This window comes from Chlorocebus sabaeus, chromosome 9 (assembly GCF_047675955.1).
Source record: "Chlorocebus sabaeus isolate Y175 chromosome 9, mChlSab1.0.hap1, whole genome shotgun sequence".
Taxonomy (NCBI): Eukaryota; Metazoa; Chordata; class Mammalia; order Primates; family Cercopithecidae; genus Chlorocebus; species Chlorocebus sabaeus.
Genome location: NC_132912.1, coordinates 111,601,615 through 111,617,731, shown reverse-complemented (window position 1 = coordinate 111,617,731; position 16,117 = coordinate 111,601,615). Strand labels below are relative to the sequence as shown.

General features: G+C 36.0%; 1 long non-coding RNA gene across 1 annotated transcript in view; it reads right to left on the bottom strand.

Annotated features, from left to right (window-relative positions):
• Nucleotides 1-1,373: 1,373 nt before the first annotated feature.
• The window catches only part of LOC140712521 (uncharacterized), a 74,498-nt gene continuing 59,754 nt past the window's right edge, over nt 1,374-16,117 (bottom strand). The window contains exons 2-3 of the long non-coding RNA XR_012094124.1: nt 3,005-3,141; nt 1,374-1,609 (exon numbers count right to left, since the gene is read on the bottom strand). This is a non-coding gene — a long non-coding RNA (uncharacterized lncRNA). The remainder of the gene's footprint in view (nt 1,610-3,004; nt 3,142-16,117) is intronic.

The window sequence follows — 16,117 nt, the reverse complement described above, 5'->3', positions numbered from 1 at the left end:
TGTTAGGGAGATTCAAATACTCTTGTTCAATCTCTGAACAAGAGATTGAAAATGTGTGCAGTTGGGTGGTGTCTCTGCATTTGTCAAATCGGTAGTTTCCCTGCAAACAATCTTTTCTCTCCTGTATAAACAAGGAGTGTTCTTAATCTTCATCTCAAAGAAGTTTGTCATATAAGGTAAATAATATAGAAATAAACCATAATACCTTGGCATCTCTCTATCTGTTTAATCGAATCAGACAACTTTACCCTAAAATTGGACTGCAATTCAGTCAATTGTCTCTTCCCCATAGTGACACTCTTAGACTTTTCTCTGCATTGACATTTGCCGAATCTGCAAATGGATGTTGATTGGTGGCTTTCCTTTACATGGCAGTAACTTTGATGAGGTATCTTGCCACAAAAGGCTTTCTAATACTTATCTAAGTATGGATTTTCTAAGACTCTACTACACTTTCTACTACTAATAGGATATGTAATAGGAAAATAAGATGATCATAAAAGTTGATGAATAGTTTTTGAGAAAATAATGAAGTTATTTTTAGTTAATATTAAGCTTCAGCATCAGTGTATTAGTGATTTATTTCATTTAAAGCCACAGATTTGGGAGTGGAGTCTTCAAAATACAGGTCCCATTTTATAACAAAATTTCATTGCTAGCAAATGAGCATTAATGGATAATTGATGTAGGTAATGTTTAATGGTTAGTCGCAAATTATTTTTTTTTCATAAGCTTTGCTATTTGCCTGTTCTAGAGGCCAGTCCAATGAAAAGCTATTATTTGACATCATCTGCTTTTTCGCCCAGCATAGGCCCTGGGTAAATTGAAGTCTGCTTATCACTGCAGTTGCTAGAGGGTATTGATATCCCTGCTTTTGTGAAGACTCTCTTTTCACAGGCTGCTTTTTATTTGTGCCTTCTGAGACTATAAATCCTTTCCAGTGTGAAATGGCCTGGGTTTGCAAGCAAGAAGATAAGAGTGGTATCCGATTGTACCATCACCTGTTAATGCCTGTTATGCTTGGCTAAGCTTCCAATTATATGATTCTATTCAATATTGTGATGAGGGACCTGAAATGACATGGTGTTAGTGATCTCACCTACTTCAAGAAATTCTAATCTTTGAATAAATAACAAAAGGAATCTTTTGATAACATTTAGGCACTGAAGTCTCTGATTTTTGAAGGAGAAGATAGTGGACTTTTGAAAAACTCCAAACCTCAATTATATGCCCTGAATCGTTAAGAACTTAACTTTCATGTATAAAAGTGAGATTTTTAATCTTCCAAGCTTTCATGAAATTGAGGCCAAGAACTGGGTTCTGATTCATGAAATGAAAGTTCAAACACTCTTTCAATAAATGCAATAAAGTCGTATAATGAAATAGTTTAATGGCTTTACATTTTTTCTCTTCTCCTTTACATGGCATTTCTTAGCTGGAGACTGGCTGCTTTATTTTCCAGGCAGCATGTATTTGAGAAGCCATGTGAAGCAGAGGGTTAGCTTGTAGATTCTGGGGCCAGGTATCCTGGACTCAAATTTTGTTTCTGCCACTACGTAGCTGTGTAACTTGGAATCAACTCTTCCTCTCTAAATACGTGTGTCTTTATCTGCAAAGGAGGAATAAAGAAAGTTTTTGTGAGAGTTAAATGAGTTAATATCAGTAAGTCTTAAGACAGAACCTGCCACAAAGGGCATTATACATGTGGATATTATTAAGTAGTCACTAGTAATAGTTTCGTGCTGTAACTATGTGTAATGAACATCTGAAACTGAGTTTGTACAGCATCCTTTCCTCCAGCTATTGCTAACAAGTTTTTAAAATTTCCTTTGAGGTACAACTCTCTTCTTCTCTGAGTCTTGGTGAGACTGTCAGTCGAGCCTCCCTGTAATCCCCCAACCAAATCTGAAATCTCCTGATTCTTTCCCAGGAATTTGAATCTTGGGTAGGTAGGGTGACACAGAAATAGTCAGAGTTGATACCTATCAAGGGTAGTGCTCCAAAGTGCCTATTTTGTTTTTCCTGCTATTTATATTCCCCCAATTATCCCATCTCCTTCCTATTCTTCTTTTAAGACTACTCATTTCTTCCTTCCTCCAAATTAATTCCCATAGAGACAGTTTAAGGAACATCTTTTGTTATTGGAGTGTGTCTCCAGGTAAATAAAATCTTATTTACCTGAGTGGTTGTTCCAGCCACAAAAAAATATTTTTTTCTTGTTATATTTCAAAAGACCATTTAGTACCTTAGGCATATTTTGGAGCCCTTTATATACTATATAGGCACAATAGAAAACTGTCTGGCTTGTTTCTAGAATACAAACCGAAACCCTAACATATTTACATTCATTAAAGTCTCATTTCCCCCCTCTCCTTTGACTGAAATCATTTCATTTTTCAGTCTTTCACTCTTAATGTTTTTCTAGCTTGAGTTCAATAGGCATTAGGATACAAATATTGTTTTCTAAATAACTGTAAGGAGAAGGGAATGAAGACAGTTATGAGTGAACATTTTGACTACATTTTGTTATGTATGACAACCTTACTGAAGAGAGAAAACAGTCTTTGATAGCTTTACTTACACGTGTATGTGTGGGATTTATGTAATATTTAGAATATAATGCACTTGGCTAAGTTTTCTGTGTACTTTTTGGGTGCTAAGCATTATGTGAGGTTGAATGATACAAATGTGAATGACACAATCCCTGGTAAGAAAAAGCTTTTAATCTTCGATGAGAGGTATGTATCTTGTATGTTGCCAAATACACTAGCCTTTAGGTTAAAAAAAATTGACAATTTCACTTTTTTAAAGTTTTATATTGTTTTTGAGGTAACACTAGTGATAGATGCAGGAGGCAGATGAAGGAGGGTCCCCAGAGAATCTCCAACTCGCCCCACAAGTGTTTACATCAGATGCTTTTGTGCAGACGAGGGAACCTGCCCAGGGTCTTGTCTGCACATGCCTGCAATGGACGAGGGGCCCACCTGGCAGACTAGGGCCTCACCTGCACACTAGGAGAATGGGGAAGAGCCTGGCCTCTTCAGTTCTTGTGTGGTGGCCTGGTATTCAGTCTGCGAGGTGAGAGCCTATTAGCAGTACCCCTTTTTTCTTGGAGAGCAGTCAGTCTCCAGATAAGAGACGCTGTCTAAAGGAGAAGAGAAAAAACATAAAGCCATTTTACAAAGGAGCTTATTAGCAGTGCTCCTTTTTTTCTGCTTTCCTTACCTTTCAATGTGTCCATGTGCCTAATCTTTCCTGGTTGTTAACAATAACCCATATTTAACTGAACTAAGGAGCAAAAAGTTCTTCATCACTAACACATAATAAACGTATATATTTATGTTGTACAGTATGATGTTTTGATACATTTGCTGTTGGATTCACAATGGCTATCAGACCTTATTAGTCTAATGCTAGACATCAATTTACCTTCCTTTCCTTAAAAATTTATTTTTTCTTATAGATACATTCAATTGGGTCCATCACATATGCTATTAATATATTTCCAATCTCTCTCCTCCTTAATCTTTAACATTAATTCATGCAGGATTTGATTTATCCAAGTTGTTTATCCTCAGATTATAATAGCTATTTGAGATAAGTCCTGTCTGTGGAAGATGTTGTCTAAAATACTCCTAAAGGAGGACTCAGCAACATCTGTACCTTTATCCAGAACTTTCTTCTCACCTCTCTGTACCTCGCTTCTTCCTGTGCCTACTGCAGTGCTGTGGTTAGCAGGGACCCATCCCCTTGGCAGATGGTAGTGCTCACTTGAGTCATGAGAAGATAGTAGTGTGAAATCAAAAGGTGCTGGTAGAACCAAGAGGCTCTTGCTGGGAGGCTGCAGAAGAAACCATCAAATGATAAAAAATAATAATAAGTACAAAAGATGCCTTAGCTATAGCTGGCCTTTATGAAGAAATAGTGAGAGACATTGTGTTGGACTTTTACATTTTTCTACAGTATTTCTAGGTTTTGATATCTCTGTGATATAATTACTAATGAAGAAAGCTGGACATTTTTGATTTAATTCATAATAGTGAATCCTAGCACTAGCTGATATCATATTTTGAAGCAATGGTTTCAAACATTGGAACATAACAAATATTAGTGCAATCTCTCAAGTAAAGGTAGTTTTCTCCATGTTTTCCACATTTGAAAACCAGAGGAGAGATGCAGGTGCCTGTGGTTCCAAGGTATCCTCAGTGCTATCTGAAATAGCTCAAACAACATGCTATCTAGCTTTCAGAATCTCCTCTTTGTTTTCTTCATTGCATTAAAATAATGCTTGTCTCAGAGAGTTGAGTTCTACTCAAAAATAGATGTACAACTTTAGCTGCTCATTTATCACCTAGAAACTGTGAACCAATTCTGCTCTTTGCCCCACATACTAAAAGACTGCTATTTTACTCTTTAGAGGAAGATGAATGTGTTGGCAGACTACTCATTACTGCCATTAGAAAATAGGTATTCAAGCTAAAAATAATGAGGAAGGTGAAATGTGTGCGAATTTCAAATGAGATTGGACAAAGCCCTCCAGACAGTGCTAAAGGGAACAATACAGTATTGTCACTAGGGCTGGATCAGGTGACCTCTCTGTAATGGGCCCTTTCTTCCCCTGCACTCACTTTTGATATCCTATTATGATGAAAATCGGCTGGGCAAATGAGCTCCAAATACATCTAGATTTTAAAAGTATTCTATAACCACTTTTAATCTGGCAATTTAAAAGTATAACCTCCAGATACATTTCACCATCAATCTCCATTATAGATCTTATAATTACTTAAAAAAGAAAGGGAGTCTTTTCGGCATATTTTTCTTTATCTCATGATTTCATAACATTATGCCTATTTTGGAAGTCTAAATTGTAGTTTGCATGTTTTCCTAATAAAAAATATATTGCTTTTTTTTCTGTTCCTGCTGAGAAATAAAAGAACTCTTTCCAAAAAAATAGTTGTTTACCCGTGGATAGACCTGATACCCATTATCCTAAGCAAATTAACACAGGAACAGAAAAACAAATGCCACATATTCTCACTTAAAAATGACAGTTAAACATTGGTACTCAGGGACATAAAGATAACGACAGTAGACACTGGGGACTACTAGAAGGGGTAGATAGGGAGGAGGGTAACGGTTGAAAAACTAACTCTTGTGTACTATGCTCAGTACCTGGGTGACAGGATGATTCGTATTCTGAACTTCAGCATCGTGCAGTATACACAGTTAACAAACTTAAACATGGACCCTGAATCTAAAAGAAAAGTTGAAAAACAGAACCAAATTTATGCACAAGATCAGAGGCTCACATTCTTACAGTTACACTTTCTCTTTACTTGGAAAATAACATGGTTGATTCAAGTAACTGAAAAGTAAGCTTAGAATCTCTGAAGGATTTGGAGATTTTGCTTGTTTATCATTGTGATTAATTTCCTAGTTAGTGGAATCATTTGGCTGCTTCTCTCAAATATCAACAATCCTTTCATCTAACTCCCTTAGATGAAATCTGAAAGTGTTATTTAGGTATTAGTCATACTCGCTCAGGTATAACCCCTGTTATTGTCAAGAGAGCCAAACTCGTGACTTTAAAAAGGGATCAGGTAGGATCTGGCCTTAAGAAGTAACCAAATTGGATATTGAACTTATATAATTAACAAAATGATGGGTAGAAGTATGTCACAGATAAATATCTGGCAAGTAATATTCCCTTAAAAGGGGAATTGTAAATACATCACAGCTGAAATAAACGAAGTGTCACATGAACAACAAAAAATAAGTTGTTTATGGCTTGAGATGAAATGTGCAAATAATTTCCTTAGGAAATGTTAAAATAGTTTAATGAGAGAGCAACAAACTTCCATATATACGTGTGTATGTATATGTGTGTGTGTGTGTATATATAGGTATATATATACGTGTGTGTATATATAGGTGTATATATATGTGTGTGTGTATATATATACACACACACGGGTTTGAACCACACAGTTTCACATATATGAAGATTTTCTTCCACCTCTGACACCTCTGAGACAGCAAGACCAACCCCTCTTCTTCCTCATTTTCTTCAATCTATTCACCTTTATGGTGATCCACATCCATTTAATGAATAGATTTTAATAACATTCTCTTTCTCTAGCTTCCTTTATTATAAAAATGCAGTGTATATTTGTATACATACATACGACATACAAAATATGGTTAATTGACTATGTGTCAGTAAAGCTTCAACAGTAGGCTATTAAGAAAGTTTTGGGGAGTCAAAAGTTACGCACTAATTTTCGAATGAATGGGAGTAGGCACCCTTAAACTACCAGTGGTTAGAGAATCCACTGCATATATGAAACTTCAATAGCAGCCAGTTGATATACTTGCCCTAAATAATGGACATTCCTACTAATGAAATTTAAAATCTAGTTCTATCAGCAAATTTCATGAAGGGATAGAAAAGAACAGAGCCATGAAGTAGAGGTACTGTACTGCTTCAGTTAGACATTGGTGACTTTTCTTTGGAAGGCCCTCTGGAAGGTTAAGCTTCTCATTCCCCCTTCCCCTAACTGTAGTAGACTAATCTACTGGTTTTCCATATGCATTTGTCTTTTCTGGACATTTCATATACATGGAATTATAAAATATCTAGTCATTTATAACTGCTGTTTTTACATGTATTCTAGGTAAAACTGTTTTGAATATGTCAGTACCTGATTTCCTTTTATTGCTAAATAATGTGTTCTATTATATAGATAAGGCACATTTTGTTTATCCATCCACTGCTTGGTGGACATTGGATGGTTAACCCTTTTTTGCTATTACAAGTAATGCTGCTATGAATATTTGTGCACAGGTGTTTGTGTGAAAATACATTTTTTTTCCTCTTGGGTTTATATACCTAAGCATAAAATTACTGTGTTATGTGGAAACTCTATATGTAATATTTTGAGAAACTGTTAAACTGTTTTCTTAAGGATTGTATCATTTTAAAATTCCACTAGCATTATATGAGGTTTTAATTTGTTTACATCCTTGCCAACACTTATTATTATTGTTCTTTTTAAAATTTAGCCATACTAGTGGGTATGAAAAAGTATTTTATTATGGTTGTGATTTATATTTCCCTAATGATGAATGAGGCTTAGCATTTTTCATGTGTTTATTGACCATCTGTATATCTTCTTTGGAAAAATGACTATTCAAATATTTTACCCATTATTTATTTATTTGTCTTTTTAATTTTGAATTGTAAGACTTAAAAGTATACATTTTAAATGTAATTCCCTTAGATATATTATTATAAATATTTTTTCCCATTTCATCAATTGATTTTTCACTTTATTGTGCCCTTTAAATACATACGTTTTAAGCTTGCTAAAGTCCAATTGATCTATTGTTTTTATCACTTATACTCTAAAAGGCATTACCTAGCTCAGGGTCACTAAATTTACATTTTCTTCCATGTGTTTTATGGTTTTAGCTTTTATGTATAGGTCTATAATTCACTTTGTGTTGATATTAATATACGATGTGAGAACCGGGTCATTTTTTTTTTTTTTTTTTTTTTTTTGCACATACCTCTCCATTGGTCCTACCAGTATTTTTGTTGAAAAGATTATTCCCTACCACTAAATTATGTTGTACCTTGTCAAATAACAGTTTATAATAAATGTATAGTCTCTTGAACCTTTCAATTACCTTCAATTGATCAATATGTCCATCCTTACAGTAGTATTACAGTATCTTGATTAATGTAGTTTGCTAGTTTGTAGTGAGTTCTGAAATAAGAAAGTGTGAACCCACTGACTTTATTGTTTCTTTTTATTAAAGGTATTTTGAGTTGTCTGAATCCCTTGCAATTTTATATAAATTTCAAGGTCAGCTTATTTCATGCTAGAAAAGAAGTTATGATTTGATTAATGCTTCTTGCATTGACGCTGTAGATGATTGTGGGAGTATTGTCATCTTAACAATATTAAATACTTTAATTTATAAATGTGGAATGTGTTGCCTTTTTAGTAGATTTTAATTTCTTTCAACAATACGCTATAGTTTTCAGTGTCGAAGGCTTGCACCTCTCTTGTTAAATTTATTCCTATTTATTTTTTATTTATAATTCTATTGAAATACAATTGTGTTCTCATTGCATTTTTATAATTTTCACTAACAATTTATAGACATACAATTAACTTTCATTTATGAAAATGTTATTGTACAACCTTTCTGAATGTGTTTAATACTTCTCATAGTAATTTTTTGTGTTCTTAGATTTTTCTACATCAAATGTCATGCCGTCTGTGAAGTGAGACAATTGAATTGCTCCTTTCTGATCTGACTTACCTTGTTCTTTGCGATTCTAACCTAATGATCTAGCTAGAACCTCCAATACAATGTTGAATATAACTGGGAAGAGTAGGCATCTTGTCTTTATCCTCACTTTAGGGGGCAAATACGTAATATTTCACCATTGTTAAGTATGATGTTATCTGTACATTTTTCTTAAAATATCCTTAAACAGGTTGAAGAGTTTTCCTTTTATTCCTAATGTGTTGAGTGTTTTCACATGAAAATTTGTTGGCTTTTTCTGAATGATTTTTTCTGTGTATTGATAAGATACTGGAGTTGTAAGTATCTTAAGACTTTTATTCTATAGAGTATATTGGTTAATTTTAAGATGGCAAGACATTCTTGAGAAAAATTTCACTTGGCCATGGTGTATAATCTATTTTATGTTAATGATTCTATTGCTAGCATTTTGTTGAGAATTTTTATGTCTATATTCACAAGGAATGTTGGTGTGGAGTTTTCTTCCATGCTTTTTTCTGGTTTCGCTATTGGAATAATACTTACCTCTTAGAATGGGTTTAGAATTTCCCTTTTTTGGAATAGTTAAGAAGGTATGCTATTGTGTGTTCTTTAAATGTTGAATAGAATTCACCAGTAAAGCCATCTGGCCTGGCCATAGTTTGTGCAAAACACTTTTTAATTACAAAATTATTTTGTATTTATTATAAGCTTATTCGGCTTTAGAATTTCTTCATTCAGTTTCAATAGTTTATATCTATTGTGGAATTGTCCATTTCATTTTGGGTTGAAAATTATTATTTTTTTGAGATGTAGTCTTGTACTGTCGCCCAGGCTGAAGTGCAATGGCGTGATCTGTGCTCACTGCAACCTCCGCCTCCTGGGTTCAAACAATTCTCCTGCTTCAACCTCCTGAGTAGCTTGGATTACAGGTGCCCGCCACCACACCTGGCTAATATTTTGTATTTTTAGTAGAGACGGGGTTTCACTATGTTGGGCAGGCTGGTCTTGAACTCCTGACCTCATGATCCACCCACCTCAGCCTCCCAAAGTGCTGGGATTACAGGTGTGAGCCACCATGCACAGCCTGAAGTTTTTTTTCAAGCAAGTGTTTATAGTATTATATTACAATCTAATGCATTTTTATAAGGTCGGCATTCATGTTGTGCCTTTCATAATTTCAATAATATGAGGTTTTCTCTTTATTTCTTAGAAAATCTATTACAAAACAGCTTCTTATTATTTCTCTAGTGCTTTTATCTTTATTTCATTTATTTTTCTTTGTACTCTTTTGTTAACTTTGATTTTAAGTCGAGGGATATATGTGCAGGATGTGCAGGTTTGTACGTAGTAAACGTAAGTCATGAAGGTTGATTCTACAGATTATTTCATCACCCAAGTGTTAAGTCTAGTATCCATTAGTCGTTTTTCCTGATCCTCTCCCTCCTCCCACTCTCCACCCTCTGAAAGGCCCCAGTGTGTGTTGTTCCCCTCTATGTGTTCATGTCTTTATAACTTGGTTCCCACATATGAGAACATGTGATACTCGGTTTTCTGTTCTTGCGTTAGTTTGCAAAAGATAATGGCCTGCAGCTCCATCCATGTCCCTGGAAAGGACATGATCTCATTCTTTTTATGGTTGCATACTATTACATGGCATATATGTACCACATATTCTTTATCCAGTCTATCACCAATGGGCATTTGGGTTGATGCTATGTCTTTGCTATTGTGAATAGTGCTGCAATGAACATACGTGTGCAAGTGTCTTCACAATGGAATGATTTATATTCCTTTGGTTATAGTTCCAGTAATGGAATTACTAGGTTGAGTGGAAGTTCTGTTTTGGGGTCTTTGAGGAATTACCGCACTGTCTTCCACAATGGTTGAACTAACTGATTAGAGAAATGCAAATCAAAACCACTGTGAGGTATTTTTTCACACCAGCCAGAGTGACTATTATTAAAAAGTCAAAAAATAACATACTGGTGAGGTTGTGAAGAAAACGCAACACTTTTACATCATACTCTTTATTCTTTTCTTCTGCTTGCTTTGGCTGAGTTGCTTTTATTTTTCTAGTTTCTTTGGGTGGAAAATTTGGTGGATGGGTTGAGATCTTTCTGATGTTATAATATAGGTTTTGAGAGTCATCAATATCCTCTAAGCACTGCTTTTACTACATCACATAAATTTTACTATATGATTTTATTCATATAAAATTATTTACTAATTTACCTATGTTTTATTAGTTGACCTGTTGGTAACTTAGAATGCCGTTGTTTACTTTCCACCTATATATGATATTCCAAATTTCTTTATGTTACTGATTTACACATTTATTATATTGTGATTGAATAACACATTTTATACGATAATTTTAATCTTTTCCAATAATTGATTTGTCCATAATGTAACATATTTTATAGCCTGGAGAATGTTTCACAGGTACATAAAAAGAGTGTGTATTCTGTTGTTGGGTGGAATGCTGTCTAGATGTTTTAGGCCTAGTTATCACATTTGTTTTCCAAGTTGCTGTACCAAATTACCACAAACTCAGTGGCTTAAAAAAACACAAATATATAACAATTTTTTAAGGTCAGAGTTTGAGTAAAATCAATGTGTTGACATTGATTAGAGACTCCCACCTGGAGTCTCTAGGGAATACACTGCTTCCTTGTCATCTTTTTAACTTCTACAGGCTACCTGTACTTCTTGCTCATGATGCTTTTCTTTGCTATCTTCAAATCCAGCAATGGCAAGTAGAATCCTCACATTATATCCTTCTGACCTGTTATTGTACTACCCTCACCCAATTTTAAGAACCTTTATGATTATATGATATGGTTTGTTTCTGTGTCCCCACCCAAATCTCGTGTCAAATTGTAATCCCCATTGTTGGAGGTTGAGCCTGGTGGGAGGTGCTTGGAGCATGGGAGCAGGTTTCCCCTTCGGTACTGTTCTTGTGATTGAGAGTTGTCCTGAGATTTGGTTGTTTAAAAAATATGTAACACTTGCTGCCACCCCCGACCCCGCTCCTGCCATCTAAGACATGCCTACTTTCCCTTCACCTTCCACCATAATTGTAAGTGCCCCAAGACCTCCCCAGCCATGCTTCCTGTATAGCCTGTGGAACTGTGAGCCAATTAAACCTCTTGTCTTTATAAATTACCCAGTCTCAGTCTCAGATATTTTAATAGCAATGTGAGAACTGACTAATACAGAAAATTGGTACCAGGAGTAGGGCGGTGCTATAAAGATACCTGAAAATGTGAAAGTAACTTTAGAGCTGGGTAATGGGAAGAGGTTGAAACAGTTTGGAGGGCTCAGAAGAAGGAAGGAAGGTAAGCAAAAATTTGGAGCTTTCTAGAGACTTGTTGAATGGTTATGACCCAAATGCTGATAGTGAGATGGACAGTGAAGTCCACTCTGAGGACGACTCACATGAAAATGAGGAACTTACTGGTAACTGGAGTAAACATCATGTTTTCTATGTTTTAGCAAAGAGACTGGCAGCATTGTTTCTCTGTTCTAGGGATCTGTGGAACTTTGAACTTGAGAGAAATGATTTAGGGTATCTGAAGAAAGAAATTTCTAAGCAGCAAAGCACTCACTAAATGACCTGGCAGCTTCTAGAGCTTATGCTCATATGCGTCAGCAAACTGAGTGACCTGAAACTGGAATTTATATTTAAAAGGGAAGCAGAGTGCAAATGTTTAGAAAATTTGCAGCCTGGCTATGTGGTAGAAAAAAAAAAACAAAACTCATTTTTTCTGGGGAGAAATTAAAGCCAGCTGCAAAAATATGCGTAGCCAGAAGGAAGGCAAGTACTGAAAGCCAAGAAAATGGAAACCAGGCACTGAAGGTATTTCAGAGACCTTCACAGTAGCCCCTCTCCTCACAGGTCAACAGGCCTAGGGAGGGAAAATGGTTTCATAGGTCAGGACCAGGGCCCCATTGCCCTGCACTGCCTCAGGACACTGCTACCTGCATCCCATCTGCTTCAGCTACAGCCATGGCTCAAAGGGGCCCAGGTACTTGGGTTGCTGCTTTAGAGGGTGAAAGCTGTAAACCTCACTGGCTTCCATTTGGATTTAAGTCTGCAGGTGTACACGGTGTAAGAGTTGAGGCTTGGGAGCCTCTACCTAATTTTAGAAGATGTATGGAATAGCCTGGATGTCCAGGAGGAAGCCTACTGCAAGGGTGGAGCCCTCATGGAGAACCTTTTATAGGGCAGTGTGGCGGGGAAATGTGGGTTTGGAGCCCCCACAAAGAGTTCTCTCTGGAGCACTGCTTAGTGGATCTGTGAGAATAGGGCCACTATCCTGCAGACCCCAGAATGGTAGATACACCAACAGTTTGTATCTTGCACCTGGAAAAGTCACAGGCACTTAATACCAGCCCTTGAGAACAGCTGTGGGGACTGAGCCCTGCTGTGCCACAGAAGTGGAGCTGCCTAAGGCCTTGGGAGCCCATTGCTTTCACCAGTGTGCACTGCATGTGAGACATGCAATCAAAATAGATTGTTTTGGAGATTTACAATTTAATGACTACCCTGGTGGGTTTTGGACTTGTGTGGGGTCAGTAGCCTCTTTCTTTTGGCTGATTTCTCTCTGTTGGAAAGGGAGTATTTACCCAATGCCTATAGCTTCATTGTATCTTAGAAGTAATGATATATATATATATATATATATATATATATATATATATATATATTTTATACACTCATAGGTAAAAGGGATTAGCTTTGTCTCAGATGGCACTTAGGACTTTTGAGTTAATGCAGGAATGAGTTAAGACTTGGGGGAACTCCTGGGAAGGCATGATGATATTTTGCAATGTGAGTAGAACGTGGGATTTGGTAGGGGTCAATGTAGAATAATATGGTTTGGGTCTGTGTCCTCGCCCAAATCTCATGTCAAATTGTAATCCCCAGTACTGGAGGTGGGGCCTGGTAGGAGATGATGGGATTTTGGGAGTGGATTTCCCCTTTGGGGCTGTCGTCCTGAGAGTGTTATTATGAGATCTGGTTGGTTAAAAAGTATGTAGTACCTCCCCCCAACACTCTTTCTCCTGCTTTGGCCATGTAAGATGTGCCTGCTTCCCCTTCACTGTCTGTCAGGATTGTAAATTTCCCAAATCCTCCCCAGCCATAATTCTTATACAGCCTGTGGAACCATGAGTCAATTAAAACCCTTTTCCTTATAAATTACCTAGTGTGAGATATTTCTTTATAGCAATGTGAGAACTAATACATTATATTTGGCCTATGTGTATAATCCAGGATAGCTTCTTCATCTTAAAGTAAACCGATTAGCAATCTTAATTTGATCTTCAACCATAATTCTCCTTTGTCATGTAACATAATAAAAACAGTGATTCTGGGGTTTAGCATGTGTACATCTTCAAGAATCCATTATTCTACCTGCCAGACATACATTATTATTTTTATGTTCTATTTCCTTATTGATAATATGCTTCCTTTTTCTATCAATTGTTAAAAGTAGGGTATGGAAGTCTCTAATTGTTATTTGTGAATTGTTTATTTCTCTCCAATCCTGACTATTGTTGATTGATATATTTTATTGGCCCTGTTGTTGGATGCATGTATGTTTACAATGTTTATATCTTCTGAATGTATTGATATTTTCATTACAAAATGTCTCTAATTTTCTTTAACAAATTTTTGCTGAAACACTATTTTATCTAATACTAGCATAGCCTCTTCACTCCCTTTTGACTACATTTTGCATGGTATATCTTTTTTAATCTTTTATTTTCACCCTATTTATGTTTTAAAAGTGTGTTCGTTGTACATAAAATATAGTTCAATTAAGTTTTTTTCAATTTATTTTGACAGTCTCTTGATGGAGTGTTTAGTCCATTTTTATTTAATGTAATCATTAATAAAGTGGGTTTTACACCTGTCATCGTGCTTTGCATTTTCCATACGACTCATGCAATTTATAAATTTCCCCATTACTGCTATCTAGGTATTCTCTAGTATATTAATATCTTTTATGTGTACTACATTTTTGAGTTATATTCTTTGGGCTTTCCCAGAGAATTACAATACACATCTTATCTTCAAATTATCTAGGGTGGATTAACATCAACTTTATTTCTATATTGTTTGAAACTTTGTCAAAATATAAGATTTCCCTATCCCCTCTCATGCCATTATCATACAAATTACTTCTTTATAACACCAGCAAAAAGGTTTTATAATTATTGTTTATGCAGATGTCTTTAAAAATAGGAAAACAGAACTACAAATAAAAATGCATTTATACCAAAGCCTGGCAGAGACACAACAAAAAAAGAGAATTTTAGACCAATATCCCTGATGAACACTGGTGCGAAAATCCTCAATAAAACACTGGCAAACTGAATCCAGCAACACATCAAAAAGATCCACCATGATCAAGTGGGCTTTATCCCTGGGATGCAAGGCCAGTTCCATGTACACAAATCAATAAACGTAATCCAGCATATAAACAGAACCAAAGACAAAAACCACATAATTATCTCAATAGATGCAGAAAAAGTCATTGACTAAATTCAGCAGCCCTTCATGCTAAAAAATCTCAATAAATTCGGTATTGATGGAATGTATCTCAAAACAATAAGAGCTATTTATGACAAACCCACAGGCAGTATCATACTGAATGGGCAAAAACTGGAACCTTTCCCCTTGAAAACTGACATGAGACAGGGATGCCCTCTCTCACCACTCCTATTCAACATAGTGTTGGAAGTTCTGGCTAGGGCAATCAGGCAAGAGAAAGAAACCAAGGGGATTCAATTAAGAAAAAAGGAAGTCAAATTGTCCGTGTTTGCAGATGACATGATGGTATATTTAGAAAACCCCATTGTCTCAGCCCAAAATCTCCTTAAGCTGATAAGCAACTTCAACAAAATCTCAGGATTCAAAATCAATGTGCAAATATCACAAGCATTCTTATATACCAATAACAGACAAACAGAGAGCCAAATCACGAGTGAACTCCCATTCACAATTGCTTCAAAGAGAATAAAATACCTAGGAATCCAACTTAAAAGGGATGTGAAGGACCTCTTCAAGGAGAACTACAAACTACTGCTCAACGAAGTAAAAGAGGACACAAACAAATGGAAGAATATTCCATGCTCATGGATAGGAAGAATCAATATTGTGAAAATGGCCATACTGCCCAAGGTAATTTATAGATTCAATGCCATCCCCATTAAGCTACCAAAGACTTTCTTCACAGAACTGGAAGAAACTACTTTAAAGTTCATATGGAACCAAAAAAGAGCCCGCATTGCCAAGACAATCCTAAGCCAAAAGAACAAAGCTGGAGGCATCACACTACCTGACTTCAAACTATACTACGAGGCTACAGTAACCAAAACAGCATGGTACTGGTATCAAAACAGAGACATAGACCAGTGGAACAGAACAGAGCCCTCAGAAATAATACCACACATCTGCAACCATCCGATCTTTGATAAACCTGACAAAAACAAGAAATGGCGAAAGGATTCCCTATTTACTAAATGGTGCTGGGAAAACTGGCTAGCCATAAGTAGAGAGCTGAAACTGAATCCTTTCCTTACACCTTATATGAAAATTAATTCAAGATGGGTTAGGTACTTAAATGTTAGACCTAAAACCATAAAAACCCTAGAAGAAAACCTAGGCAATGCCATTCAGGACATAGGCATGGGCAAGGACTTCATGACTAAAACACCAAAAGCAATGGCAATGAAAGCCAAAATAGACAAATGGGATCTAATTAAACTAAAGAGCTTCTGCACAGCAAAAGAAACTACCATCAGA